The 15156-nt window shown below is 48.6% G+C and overlaps 1 protein-coding gene across 2 annotated transcripts in view; it reads right to left on the bottom strand.

The window, feature by feature from the left end:
* Positions 1–15156, bottom strand: part of LOC119389488 (homeobox protein cut) — a 632893-nt gene that overhangs the window by 305508 nt on the left and 312229 nt on the right. Inside the window, exon 2 of one of the 2 annotated variants that reach the window (XM_037656778.2) lies at positions 7096–7173. The exons of the other annotated variant lie outside the window; for it this stretch is intronic. The gene's annotated coding sequence lies outside the window, so the exon portion shown is untranslated. The remainder of the gene's footprint in view (positions 1–7095; positions 7174–15156) is intronic. 2 annotated transcript variants of the gene reach the window in all.

Here is a 15156-nt window from a genome sequence, read left to right as displayed (position 1 = left end):
TCAAATTAATCAAGACTTAAATGCGGCATGCCACATAATGATCATGTGCTTAGTACATAAAAGCACAGAACCTTTTTGTCTGCCCGGTCCACCTCGGCGGTACAGTGGTCACGGTGCTCGGCTGCTGAACCAAAGGTCTCGATTTCGATTCCGGCCGCGGTGGTCACATATTGGTGGAGGCGAAATGCTAGAGGCCCGTGACTGTGCGATGTCGGGGCAGGTTAAAGAACACCAGATGGTCAAAATTTCCGGAGCCCTCCAATACGGCGTGCCCTATAATGATATCGTGGTTTTCGTATACATAAAACCTCAGATATTATTACTATTATTGTCCACCCAATAACGACCAGCAGGAAAACTATAAATCTCGCGAAAAGGAGCTCGTTCAGTGCCATATTTGGCGACGAAAAATTGCCGGCGCGAAAAATTTCCTCCACAGTTCGCATACGCTTACGACTGCGTCCTGCCAGTGGCTTACTCCGCTAATATGGCTACGGCATAGTCAAACGACAGAGCAGCTTACTCATGAATATCGTTTCGCGTGAGGACAAGCAGGACGGTCACAGCGGCCGCGGGGCACGTTATTACCGCACGCATATACCGCCGCCGGCATCGGTTGGGACGAAATTGGCGCGCACAGCAGCGACCAGCGTTGAAAGAGAAGGCCGGTACGGCCACATCATGGTCGTCATCAGCGGGTGACCGGAAGCTGGACCGCCGATTGCATTGCGCACGCGAGCTGCCCCCGACGGAGCCGGACGAACCCTCCCGCTCCTCGCGAGATTGCTCGCGCGCACCCCGCGGCAAATCATGGCGGAATGAGAGGCCTCGCCGACTGACGCGTGAACTAATGAAGCTCGATCGAAGTCCACCGATCACGAGGAACCTCGTGGGTCCACACCCGACGAGACATCACCCACAAACGTCAAATGTGTTACATGCAGTGTTGTACACGTTCCTCTAATACAGGAACGAAAGCTCGTTCCTCGTTCCTTCCCAATCTTGGAACGAGTTCCCGTTACAAGTTCCCTCAATACGAAAGGAACTCGTTCCAGTTACATTTCGAGAATTGGAACGTGTCGTTACTTTAACGTTACATTTGAATTTTTAATCAAAATACAGTGCCGGATAACCCTCAGGCGAAATGAAGTGAGTAATTCAAAGGCAACGTTGAGCTACATATGTAGATAAAATGAAGCCAAAGAAACGCTCCTAGACGAATTTTATTAGAGACCGCCGGTCATACTACAGACATGTCTAACTGCAACTTTTGTGCTCATATATTACAAGTGCAACACATGGGGCACTTTCCACGCCAGTCTTCAAATGCGCTGTCAGAATACTGCGCTTCAGATATTCAAATAGAAATTCCCACACAAGCACCAATATAAACATGTTTCTTGTCAGGAAACCACTACCGAAAATAGCTATACATATGCGTTTAATGAATGCTGATTCAATATCGCAGTCGGAGTAGAAAATAATGTCCAGGATACATATTGGCAGCTTAGTAAAGTCCCTTGTTAGAGTCGCGTCTCGATGTTGGTATCCGACTGAGGAACCTATTTTCTCGACAGCACTTCGTTGGCAGTGTTGAAGAGCCGTTCCATCAAGTGCTTGAGGGTACTGCCGTGTTGTACACAAATAGGGACAAGTCAACAGTGGTCGTAGGGGCGAGGGCAGGCTCAGCGGGCGCAACAGGAATGGATGTACGCGTATCGTTTATTGCATGACAGTCGTTATCGGTGCGGCGGCTGTCGAACTGAAGTATAATCAACGTTATAGACCGATAGCCGCGGAGATAACTCGCATGTTGAAGGGATGCCTGCCCAAACGAAACCATCGAAGGCACCGGACAGGCGCCGCGGTCCTCTTCCCCGCTATTTACGCAAGCGAGTGTCAAAAAGGTTTGTGGATAGCTGGCGGCGGCATGCACGAGATACTAAAGGAAGGACCGAGCCAGCCACTAAAGACCACGCGACGAGAGAAACATTCCCAGGAACTGGTCCGAAGCTTCGCAGTCGGCAGCGCCCGAAGATAAAACCACTAAAACGTCGGAAGAGTACGCTGCACGTGGCGAGGCGCTCACTGCCAAGGGGTAGTAAACGGTCGTTCATGTAGGCTCCCTAAAGTTCAGAACCAAAGTGTAACTTCGCCACCGCTACGTTGCGGCAGAAGACCATTCATGCGCAGTGGGAGGCCACCGCGCGGGATTTTGGTGGTTAGCACGTCGGTGCTTCACTTATTTTCTGCGGCCTTTTCCCTAGGCAGACAAGGCAGGCCACGGGGATGCGCAGCAGAACCGCCCGAATACGCAGCCCCCCATCTCTCACAAACACACACACACACACACACACACACACACACACACACACACACACACACACACACACACACACACACACACACACACACACACACACACACACACACACACACACACACACACACACACACACACGCACGCACGCGCGCACGCACGCACACGCACGCACACACACTCACACACAAAAGCTACTTTCGATTAGTGGGTATAACGTTTCGCATAAACAGACGACGTATCACACAGGGCGCACAGGTCTGTGTCCTTTGTGCGCAACGCTATACCCACTAATGGCAAACCAACAGGCCTAAATTGCAACCTTTGTGAACTACTTTCCAGTTGGCCGAACAAAAAAGTCACCAAGGTAAAAAAATTGCGTGCCCTTTCCTGGCGGCAGCCATACAATGGGTTCATGGGTAAAATACAGCACAAACCAGACGATTAACACAAGGAAGCACTCTGTCCCGTGTCTTCCTTGTGTTAATCGTCTGGTTTGTGCTGTATTTTACCCATGAACTATGCATCACCAACTAGCCTGCCAGCAAATGTTATTGAAGTTCATACAATGGGGTTCAATGATTCTCGAATGTCAAGTAAAAGTTCTCCAAGGTGTGTCTACACTCCAGAACGGCCCGTGATTGCTGTCAGACTGGCTCAGACAAAAAGAAAAAAAATCAGCTGTTCCTCCCACGCGTGGTCGGTCTTGACATCGCGCGCTTCTCTGCGCTCCCGGCGGGCGCCTTAAATTGAAAAACGACGATGCAGCGTAGGCAAATGACAGGCGAGCGGTAGATTCTTGCGCCTCACGCGGTCGCCATTCCACCCTGTTCTGCATGATGTGCTGTGTGCGGGCGCCTGTTCAATGCCGAGGAACGTTTGCAGAAGGAACGCCGTTCCCTCTGCCGTTCCTGTGTAAACGTAAAGAGTTACCGTTACAGTTCCACCGATCCTCAATGGAACGGTGGCGTTCCTCCGTTCCTCCAAAAAGGAACTAGTTCCTGGAACGTCGTTCCTTGGAACGCCGTTCCGTACAACACTGGTTACATGCACGACATCAGAAAAAAAGAGCCATTACTTGCCGCGTGCCAGCATTGCATACGAGAGCAGAATTGCGAGACATAAAGCGGGGCGAACCATTCTGTTCTCCTTTACGTTCTCTTCGCTTCACCATAATGTACGATAAGAAACTTTATAAATATTTTTTGTGCGCCAAATCTGAACACCTTCACCCTTGTTTAGGGGAAAGAAAATGAAAAAAAATAAATAATAAACGCTCTATTCCTATTCTCTATTCATTTCTGTTCCCTTGCAGAATTGTGGTAGTATTTCTTAGCTGGAATAGACGGTCATGACACACAGTTTCCAAAATTCCACAATAAAACATTGCGTACCCGGAATCGCTCTGTTAAACTCTGCCCTTCTAGACGCCACCGTTATGACACTCATTCATTTCGTGATCTGCCACCTGCGATCATAGTCGCCCAGAAGGTCAGATCGATCAACGGTGAGATCAGTATACGTGTGCGAAGAGCTCAATAGCTCGCTTCGACGAATTCGATACTTTAAGCGGGGGTATGCCAGAGTAAACCTCGAAGTAATCCGGAAGTGTGACAAGGAGCGAGTGTGCAAACCACGAAGAGAAAGGGTTTCCTTTGAAATTCTTCTCCGCCCTCCCGTAGTGTATGTTAATAGACTGGGTGCTGCGGCAAAGCGAGATGAACCCGAACAGCGAAAGACTGCGCGAGGCTTTTTTTTTTCTTTTTCTTTTTTTTTTGATGATTTCATTGGCGCCCGGCACCAATCTTCCCGGCCTTCCTATTTTCTTCGGCTCCAACTTTGCGCCATAGTGCTCCTTTTATACTCTCGCGTTTTCCTGCGCCGCCCGTGGAAGTTTGAGAGCAAGGGTTTCACCCCTAATGCTTCTACTCCTCCCGTTTCCCCCGTTTTTATTTTTATCCGGTCGCTTATTAAGTTTGCCTCTCATCGCCACAGGAGCGGCGTCAAATTCCGGTCGCCGATCATAAATTCACGACTGCGGCGGCGGGAACATTCTCTGGGGGAAGTGAGTAGTATAGGGAACGATATAGGGCCAGTCTCCCTCTAAGAATCTCGCTCGTTTTCACCTCGCGCGCGCGTGTGTATGTGCATTGTCGCCGCGGGAACCGACGGACGCTGCAACCGCCCTCTATCAATGGAACCGAAGCTAAGCTTGCGGGAAAGGGCTATGTCTTCCTGGTATAGACATATACTATGATGCGGTTAAAAAAAAAAAGAGAGAAAAGGAAAAGACCCCGGCCCATGACTCCTGGTATAAACAGGAAGAAAGAAAATACACGTTGAGGAGCCAAACGAAGTCGACAAAGGAGTCAAGAGCAGAAGCTGGTGCCGAGAGAGAGAGAGAGAGCGTGCGCCGAACGTGACAGAGCGTGCGCGTGAGTTTGGTGACGCCTATGGCGTATACTCCGTTGTGGTTTATATGGCGCAACTTCCGTCTACGCTAGGCTAAAGAAGAGAGCCTGTCGCCGGGTGTGTACGTATATAGGATAGCCGCGCAGCATACCGAAAAAAAAAAGCGTATAGCTTCGAAAACGCCAGGAAAAGTTCATAACGTTTCCCCCTCCTCCCCCGCCCTTCCGCCACCGTCGCCGATTATGAGAACGCGAGCGCGTGTACGACCGTATACATCTATTTTAGTTTTCTGTTTTTGCATAGAGAGCCGAGCAGCCACGCGGGCGCGTCTTCCATTCTTGCGCGGCGCTTTGGTGGCCGAGCAAGGCGCGTCTCTTTTGCCGGTTGCGCATGCCGCCGCAACCATTATCATTCCTCCGGTCTGCTCCTATAGCGGGGTCGTCGAGCGTGGGCGCTACACCGGCGAACGCGTGCGGTACAAAATCGGCGAGCTATTAACATTTATCCGCTTTTAATTCTTTACTTTATTTTTCGCCACAGGCACGGCATATAATTCGAGGAGTGCGTCGCTTGGGTTCGAACGATGTCTTCTATGATTATTTTTGTTTCGCCGAAAATTTGCGAGCGCGGAGGGGTTCGCAGTTGACAAATGGTTTCCTCGAAGACGGCTCTTGTCGCTATGCGCGTACTGTAGTATACTGCGTGTCGCTCGCGTGGCCCGAAGTAGGGCTGCGTGTACTCCGTCGCCTATGCAGGGGCGCGCGACCGCTTGCGCTATTGTGGAGCTATAGACCTTCGTGCGTATACGCTTAGCCAGATGCAAGGTGATGTCAGGAGCGCAGGCAAGTAGCGAATTTCTCGTCAATGTAGTCTCTATGCAGATCATCGATAGTGAACAACTGACGCGAGTGTGATGGCGTCACGAACTGCAGCAGATGAGCGTCCTCGGTTGAGAGACAGAGCCGGCTGTGTGAGACACCGACAGGGAGCAGGGTGACTCGGGCTCGTGCCAATGTGGCTACGAGAGCTTTTGCATAGCGTCGAACTGTTTTTAGTAGAACGAGACCAGTTTATTTGTTCATACCGTTCCTGGTAGGCAAATGATTTCCTAAAGAATGGGACCAAGGAAAAAAAAAAAGTCTTATATACCAAGAATAGCGAATTATAAACACGGCTGGGCTCATCCTCAAATTGTTTACTTTGGCGTTGTTTGAACACGGCAACAACCAATGCATCGTTTGGTTGATTAGTTCTCTAATTGTCCCATAATGATGACTATAAAAAATCATTGAAATCAAATAGTAGAGTAGGCTTCCAGAAGCAGTAGGTGTATATATTAGGAATGCAAACATTCAATCCACAATGAAGTACGTCGCAACGTTAGCAGTTGTTGTTGTAGTAGTAGTAGAAGAGTTGTCGTCAACGTTGTTGTTGTTGTTGTTGATGATGATGATGATGATGATGATGTTGTTGTTGTTGTTGTTGTTGTTGTTGTTGTTGTTGTTGTTGTTGTTGTTGTTGTCGTTGTTGTTGTTGTTGTTGTTGTTGTTGTTGTTGTTAGAACTCACCACATAAGGCGCAGAGCTACACTTTTGAATATAACTGCGCTTCAGTAACACTCCGAGGTGATCCTTATGTGCAAGAAGACAATACTTCCTAGATGTAAGATTTGGCTATGAAATTCGTACACATAATTTGGCTATGAGTGCTGTTTCTTGGGCGAGTTGGAAATTCATACTTGGAAGGGTGGCGCTAGTGGACACGGACTAGAAGAAGACACACGGACACACAGACGGAAGCGCTTCCGTCTGTGTGTCCGTGTGTCTTCCTCTAGTCCGTGTCCACTAGCGCTACCCTTCCAAGTTGGCTATGAGATTCACCACGAAGTGTCAGTGAAGCCCGAATTACCACTTTAGCCGAACTCTGGCATCCACGTTCTTCAGTGGATGTGGAGCACATGCACTGGATGTGTGTTTGAGAACATGGGGGGGGGGGTGCAGTCTGCAGTCATGTTTTCACTTTCCTAACGCACTTGTTCCCCTCATGCAAATACCAACGTCGACTCCAGTACACCTATGCACCATCTTCAGATGCTCGCGAATAATACTCCGTTTAGAGCTGTGTTTGTGATGCAGTTTTATGTAATTGACAGCACAGAATGGTCTTAGATCAATAATTATAACTGAATTAACCGACGATTGACGTCGTCGCCGTTGTCTGGCTACTCTCGATAAAATAAGCTTACAACTCGAACAGAACATAAATCTATGCTTTATGAACAATGTTCGAGCACGTTGTTTATTCTTCTTTTACTGTTTTAAAGCCTTTGTTTGTCTGCATTCGATCACACGCAGGCTCCTTACCTGATGTAGATCGGTGTGGAGAGGGGGAGAGCCACGCTTCCCGCACGCGCTACCATTGATACACGAGGCGGTACGTACCTGCAAGGAAAACAAATGAAGAAAAAAATTCAGCGAGAATTCTCGTGTAGACGAACGTTACAGAAGACGAGCACCCCCTGGGTCAATCAACAATGTTAAGTTGCTAAACAGAAAATGAAAGGGAAATTAGCAATACTGGTCATTTATTGGAAAGGCATGGACAAGGCATTCCACTTAAACTAATTCTGCACATGTATTACGCGGTGTCATCTCGAGAATACAAGATTATCGTATCTTCTAGGTCCAATCAATCAATCAATCAATCAATCAATCAATCAATCAATCAATCAATCAATCAATCAATCAATCAATCAATCAATCAATCAATCAATCAATCAATTGTGCGAAAACCATTCTACTGCACAATATTTATTTATTTATTTATTTATTTATTTATTTATTTATTTATTTATTTATTTATTTATTTATTACACTCTTTCATTTATCAGCAGCGACGTGGCTTCTTGTAAGCATGCAGCCAACAGTTCATCACGAGTGATGAAAGTGTTCACGAATCGAATTTAGCACTGATCAAATTTATTGCGCACTCTGTTGTGACACACAGAGCCAAACGAGCAAAGCTATGTATACCACACATATTAATGAACTGTCCTATCATTCAATAGGCTCACAAGCGGAGCTATCCCTGCAGGCCCCACGCAGCCCACTTCCTGCTGCGGCCAGCTTTCTGCTTCGGTTAATAAAACCTTGACCGCCGCGCTCTCTTTAGAATGTGCGCAGCACGACGAGAGGTGTGCCCAACTCTAGCCACTTCATTGCGTATGCTTGTATATAGGCACGGCACTGTTGTGTGTGGGTGGTTGTTGTTTTTCTTTTTCGACCAGCATGTCGGTCGGCGATTCCAACAGCAATCACTTCTAAAATTAGTGAGGCCTACAGTGCGATGTTTGCTCGTCATATCATGATCACTGACGATCTTCTGCGCCGCTCCCATGGCACTTTGCTAAGGAACCCGCGTATATTTCAGCGTAGGTGAAGTTGGTGGTTTTAAACTTTTTTTTAACAACTTTAGCGCAGGAGTGGTGCTGACATTCATGCTACACCCAAGTCGCATTACAACGAGCAAGCGGTGCTTTCATCGCAACATTCGAATAAGTATTTCATAAGTGGCCCTCAGACAGGATGTTTGCTAACACCTTTAAAATGCGAGGCATTTCTCCGCGAATCTACACAAGCTGACAGTCAAGAGAAGGCAAGAAGGATTGGCGAATGATCAACGCCGGGAACTTATATGCACAGCGCGCTGAAATGCAGTCGAACAATGCCACTTTCTAAAGCACAAAGACGTCACGTATATTTTAAAGTTAAATATAGTCATTGTCTACATAACGACCAAAAACGTTATTTTAATGGTGAGACCGTGTTTAAGAAATATTTAAGATGCACGAACGTTTCGTGACTGGTCCATGGTTCATATGCAGCTTGATATAATGGACATAATGGATTGTTGTTAGCATCTCATTGTGAATGGCAACTAAATGCTCGGAACATGTGCCCACTGATTAGCTCACGTGAGCACCGCAAGGTTTTAGCGAGATGTGTGTCGAATGCTGTATCTGGCCACGTCATAGCAGGAGTGAAAGAGAACAAGAGCCGAAAAAAAAAGATAGCGTTAAAAAAATACAACAGAAAACGAAACTAAGACTATACAAGCAACTCACGGCGCTTCGCACATGGTATAAAGCCGAAACAACCCGTCTTTTGTGGTTGCATCAAAGCAAGAAAGACTGAATGGTTCGCGTAGCCCGAATAAAATACAAGAAACAGTACGCGGTAGAACACCGTAGAGAGGCGCATCCTGTGCGAGCGCAGACTTTTTTATCCCCTACAGCCCAGATACAAATAAGGGGAGCTCAAGCGAGTTTCTTATGGCGTTCCCGAAATAAAGCAGATGCGAAGGGCAAATCTTTCAGAGAACAATAGACGGACGAGCTAAAAAAAAAGAAAAAAAGGTAAGTGTTCCAGCGTAGCCGAGCACTTCTCCTCTAAGGAGTGTTAAACACGCCGCGAGCTCATCTATACCCGGTCACGTCTCCGAGAGCTTGTAAAAGGCGCCGAAAAGCGCTTCTCGCGCGAAGCATAGCTTCGTGGAGGGGGAAGGATACTCGTAAATAAGCCCTTGGAAGAAAAGAAGAGACGCCGTGCTTCTTCGTGTCACGGCACACTCGGAAGGAGAAAGCACCAACGCTCCGAGAAGCACGAGTCCCCCCGAAGATCGAAACCCGGGGCACGTGTAATGGCACGTGTAAAAAGGGCAGCCGGTGCACGTTTAGCGGCCGGCTCGATGGCGGCGCGTACACGCTATATATACACACACTACATCGTGCGACTATACGGCGCGTAACTTGGCCTCCTCTCGTGTTTGTGGCGAACACGCATCATTGCTCTCCAGAAGTGGAGACTCGGCACGAAAACGGCGAGGCTTCGGAGGAGATGGGGTGAAACCCCGGCTTGCACGCTCGGTGCAATGGCGATGTTCTTTTTACGGGCAACACCCCTCCGCGTCGGATATATAGTGCCCTATCACTGAACCGTAAGCGCGGCACGGCCTGTATATATAGTATCCTTTTTTGCCGGATGCGGGTCACCACACGCGACATGCTCCTCTTCTATTAAAGCGAAGGCCTTAGATGCCTCATCAAGAGCGAAAATTGACCGTCAGCGGCGTCGGCGTCCCGCGTCGGCGGCGTCAACACGAGTGATGCAAAAAAAAGATCACGTGATAACGTCATCAAGACGTCACATATGGCATTATGATGGCGTCATCACATGACTTCATCAATCGTGGGCCGATCACGGAGGCACTGCAAAACCACATTAGGTTCAGAACGCTTTCGGAAGGGGGCGGGGTTGGATCAATACATTGACTTACAAGAAAAAGAAGATGGCTTTCGCCAATGAGCCGCCTTCGGCGAATGCTTAGGGGACCCTGTGAGGTGCTGGCCTCTCGGCTCGGTAGAACGCAAGACGATGGTAAACAGTAGGCTGGGGAGGTCGAAAAGAAGAAAGAATGTGCAAGGTTGCAGGCTTTTCTCACGGAGGAATCACCTTATGACAGTGAAGTCGACATAAATGTAACGTTTCTTCGATGTGATAGAACGAAAGTGGCTGCCACAATTCATTATGCAAGTGCGCACGCATAAAGCCACAGTCTGTAGCAAATCATGGTATGCGAGGTTTGAAGCGATCGCGGAATACAAAGTGGGTGTTTTAGTTAAAAAGAAGTTACGTTGAATGCATGTTAAATTCTGTTAATAAATCATACAACTGAAATAGTAATTATGCCAGTGTAATCATGAGCTGAGGCCACTGGCGTAGCCAAGGGGCGAATGAAGTTGTGGGAGGTAGGGGGGTTCAAAACACTCCCCATTTTTATTCTATTTTGCATGTGTATATATACACCGACACATGCAAACGAACGCACGAACATACATAAAGCATGGTTAAACTCCCCCCCCCCCTTCCCCGGAAAAGCTTTCTGGCTACGCCCCTGGCAGAGGCTCTGCAAGACGGAAGAGAAACAAAAATTGCGCACAGGTGGCGACGCAGTCGAGAATATCAGGCACTATGGCATTGAATGACGTCACGAGTTTCATTGGCATCTGCCCGTGACCAGAATAAACTAAATTTGGAATTACCCTATAGCGCCACTACACGGCATGCGCGCACATCTTTCGATCAGTATTCACCTATAGTTTGCCTTCGGTCGATTCAGGTCCACTGCGCTATAGTGCACTATGCACAGAAGCATGCAGAACCCGCTTAGGAACGGAGGTGGAGAGAAATTATAAGAGTTACGGGTCTAAGCAACCCTAAGTTTTATTATTATAACTATTGAAAACGTCATTTCAAGAAAGTGAAAGAGATTGCAATCAAGTTGGAAGCAACAAAGAGAATGCAAGGATAAGAAAAGTGGGGAGCTCAGAGACGAGTGTCCGGTTTCATACAGACAAATGCCAAAATAAATACTTGGTTGAAAGTTAAGTCATACATGCATTTGAAATCAAATCAAATATAGATGTATTAGTATACACCAATGTAATTGGAGCTTTTCAAACCACATTATAATATGTGAGCGCCTTGTGAATGTCGCTGTACATACACAACGGATTCAAATTGAAAAAAAAAAAAAGAAAGCTTATGTAAGAACTTTCGTATTAGCCGCTAGTTTGTTTACATGTTTGACCGTTCTGTTGCTGCCTCCACTGTAAGCATGTCGATTATTATTATTATCTATATATTTTTTTTTGCGTGGATGCGTTGCTTGCACCTTATAATTGTAATCACGAAGTATGATGGTATTTCCAACACGATCGTTTCGAACGCTGTAATTCAGCGGTCACATTGAGATGGCTCGTGGAAAAGAGAGAGAAGACAGTGGTCGCGGCAGTTTCATGAACGAAAATACTCTCTTGCCGGCGAGTCTGTCTACGAGACTGCGTATGTACGTTTCCGAGGAGAACCGAAGAGTCCAAGAACGATGTTCGCAGTCAACAATTAGAGAACCTGGCGCTGAGGAAAGAAATTGCGATCTTGTTTTTCTCTCACGCTTAGACCAAATAGAGCCTCCGCTCTATATGGACTGTCGTCATCACTTCTGAGCATAGCCGCAGCGTAGTTTTCGTTCTTTGACAGCAGGGGCGAACAACAAGCAAAAACTTTCGTCTGCAACTTCCGAGCACTTGGTCTCCGCGCGGTTCATTTCTCTCTCACGGTACGATTGCACTCACACACATTCGAACTGGGAACGGAACTTGGTAACCTGCTGTCAGTATCGCACTGCGTTTCCCGCACATATTTTCATGGGATGGAAGAGACGGCACGCTTATGGGAAGCAACGCACGGGGCAAAAGGGGGGAAGCCACGGTTGCGAGCGCACATATACACGCTGACAGACCATCGTTCACGCCGAGTGGGGTCGAACGGTCTCGGACCTTACATATATATACGCCGCTCTCCCCAAACACTTTGGCGGCGCGTCGACGACCGGCAACGATCGGAACACATCGTTAACGGCCTCGACGAGCGGGCAATCGGGGGCGGAGTCGCTGACCATCGCCGCCGCCGACAGCCATTACGTGGACGCCACTAGGCGGCCAATCAGAAATGCATTAGGAACCGCCGCCGAAGACGACGACGACCAGACCACGCTATATTGCCGGACGGCAGGCGCGCGAACCTAATGGAGCGAGGCAGCCGCGGTAACTGTGGCCTCCGCGGGACGCCCACCGAACGGTTTTTGCCGAATCCGGAAAGTACGTGGCAAGTTCCGTCACGCTCTCTTGAAAACAGCCTAGTGTCGCACTTTGAGTGAAAGCCCTTGAGGATCGTTCTTCAACGGTGTCATTTCGGCCACCTCATTTTGACCAGGCTCGCCAGGATCAAGATACATTCAACCGACCGACCGAGCCCCATAGCCCAACTTAAAACTAGTCACGTTCCTACGAACTACCGATTCTCAGGTTGACCAGCGTTACTCAGCATTGACAGACATCGAAAGGAACCTGGCTGTCTCGGTGCTACATTTCAGTTGGTATACGTCTGCACATCTTGTCGCCTCAACTGACATGCAACTTCTGTTCAACGAAAACATTCTATAGCAGTGGCGTAGGCAGAAATTTTTCTCGCGGGGGGGGGGGGGGGGTCCTGGTGTGCCCCCCACCCCCCTGGTGACGCCCCTGTTCTATAGAATGTCTTCAGCGCCCGCGGTTTTGAATTGAGCCCGCAACGTCAAGATCAGTGGCAGGCATGGTAATTTGTAAATAAGCTAGAAACCATAGCCACGCACTTTACGCCCCCTCGCATTTTCAATGAACTACTGTCTTTAGATTGAGCCCGAAAAATTCTACAGTTGAATATATGCAATAGATAAAAAGTCACACGGTACGTTATACATTTGCCTACAAATACATTTATACATTGCAAAGGCGTCTTTTCCTTCTCAGTCAATTTTGTCAGTCCCCCCCCCCCCTTTCTGCAGCGATCGAACGTGGCTTCACACTGCCTCCGGGTCCGGGATCGGCCCACCTTTGGCCAAGCGACGATGTCATGCGATGACGTCACAAGTTTTGGTGACCTGTGACGTCATCACGACGTAAAATAGTGACGTCACTATTTTACGTCATGATGACGTAAAATAGTCACTCCTATTGACGCCGAAGCATCACTCCTGCTGACGCCGACGTCGCCGACAATCACTTTTCGCGTTTGATGATGCATCTAACGCTTTCAGCTTAAACGACTGTTCAAGTAGCGCTCTTGCAAGTGCTGGAAGCAGTGCGCACTCATCAGGTGAACGGCCAGCTAGTCCAGGCAAGCGCGTTTTCTTCTTTCCCATCCTCTGGATGCCGGCTCCTTCTGAATGAAGCCGCCTAGTGAATGGAAGTGTGCGTGGTGGTGCGCCGTCTTCGGCGAGCACGAGCGCGGCACGAAGCCACGCGGCGGCATCGGCTGACCCGGCCGGACGGCGAAGGTCACGCGCCGCGGTGACGTCACGGGCCGGAACGAAACCGCGCACCAGCACGAGAACCGGTTGTCCGGCCAGGGCGCTTTACCGTAATTAGGACCCGGGCGCGGCGCGCGCGCCCGTCGGGCAGGCCAATTTGCTGCGTGGCGCTTTGTTTGCTTTGCGAATGCGTGAGCCGCGGACAGACGCTCGCGTGCGCGGCACGCTCACGTGCCGGTGACGTCACCACGGGAACACTTCCTAAGGCAGAAACTACATATATACACTCGATTGCTGTGCACTTATCCAGTAACTTATGCTTTTTCTATTCCCGGTGTGTGTGTGTGTGTGTGTGTGTGTGTGTGTGTGTGTGTGTGTGTGTGTGTGTGTGTGTGTGTGTGTGTGTGTGTGTGTGTGTGTGTGTGTGTGTGTGTGTGTGTGCGCGTGTGTGTGCGTGTGTGTGTGTGTGTGCCACACACACAAAATCAAAAGCGGTACGCACGCGCCTGCCGCTTTTGATTTCTGCTAAAAACTACCAACCTTACAAAAGGTATACGTCATAAGCAATACTGGACAGCTTGACACTCTGTAGTGGTTTATGAGAGGAGTCCCTACGATAGAAAGAAAAAGAGCTCTTGATGTGGCACATTCCTCAAATCAAAGTGCTGCGCAGAAAGTACGGCACACTTGGGGTTCTAAACATTTCCGAATTCGAATGTTGCCGTGAAAATTCACCGTGCTTACACGATCCCGACTTTAGCGACAGCGATTTCGGCTATTACGGCCTCATGCAGAATGCAGAGTTCGCAAACCGAGCGAACTGTTTTTACTCGGCATGATGAGGTCCATTACGGTGGGGTTGGCTTGCAGACACTTTAAAACTTTAAATCTTACGTTAAATCGACGAAAACTTTAAAATCAAACTAAAATAGGTGTTTCCTGGCTCCGGTGTGTGGAGAGCGTTAATACTGCATATCATGGAAACGAAAAAAAAAAAAATGTCCCTCTTGCGGTGCCTCAAAATCGTGTCAGTACTTCTTTAAAGTTCACTTCTCTGTATAACGCATAGCTAGACCACGCATTGCGAGAGGGAAAGGGAAGAGGAAGCAGTCCATTCCTCGCGTATAGTTGTCGCCTCGTTCGCAGATGGCGCCCAGCGACGCTCGCTCAGCTCAACGAGCTCGCGAAGTGGGGGAGTCACTTTACGACGCCGAAGGCGCAGCACGAAGGGTTCTTCGCGCTACTCCCATAAAATTCGATTTATCGCCTCGCCACTTCGGAGCACTCGGCTAAATATAGCCGTCACTGCAGCCGTTGCCGCCGCTGTCGGCGCATTAGAACTATGCGGAGCGCAGCCAACGACGATACGTGTATACTGTAAATATATATATATATACACAGACAGCCGCACATGCCATACGCCACGTCGGAGAGAATGGTGTTTGCCGTCGAGCGTGTGAGCGTCATATATTCACGAATCGCAGAGAGCGGCGCATACGCGATCGGCTGGGAACCGT

The sequence above is a fragment of the Rhipicephalus sanguineus genome, chromosome 4 (assembly GCF_013339695.2).
Source record: "Rhipicephalus sanguineus isolate Rsan-2018 chromosome 4, BIME_Rsan_1.4, whole genome shotgun sequence".
In the NCBI taxonomy this organism is placed as follows: domain Eukaryota; kingdom Metazoa; phylum Arthropoda; class Arachnida; order Ixodida; family Ixodidae; genus Rhipicephalus; species Rhipicephalus sanguineus.
Note: the sequence above shows the minus strand (reverse complement) of the source record. Positions and strands in the feature narration are given on the sequence as shown.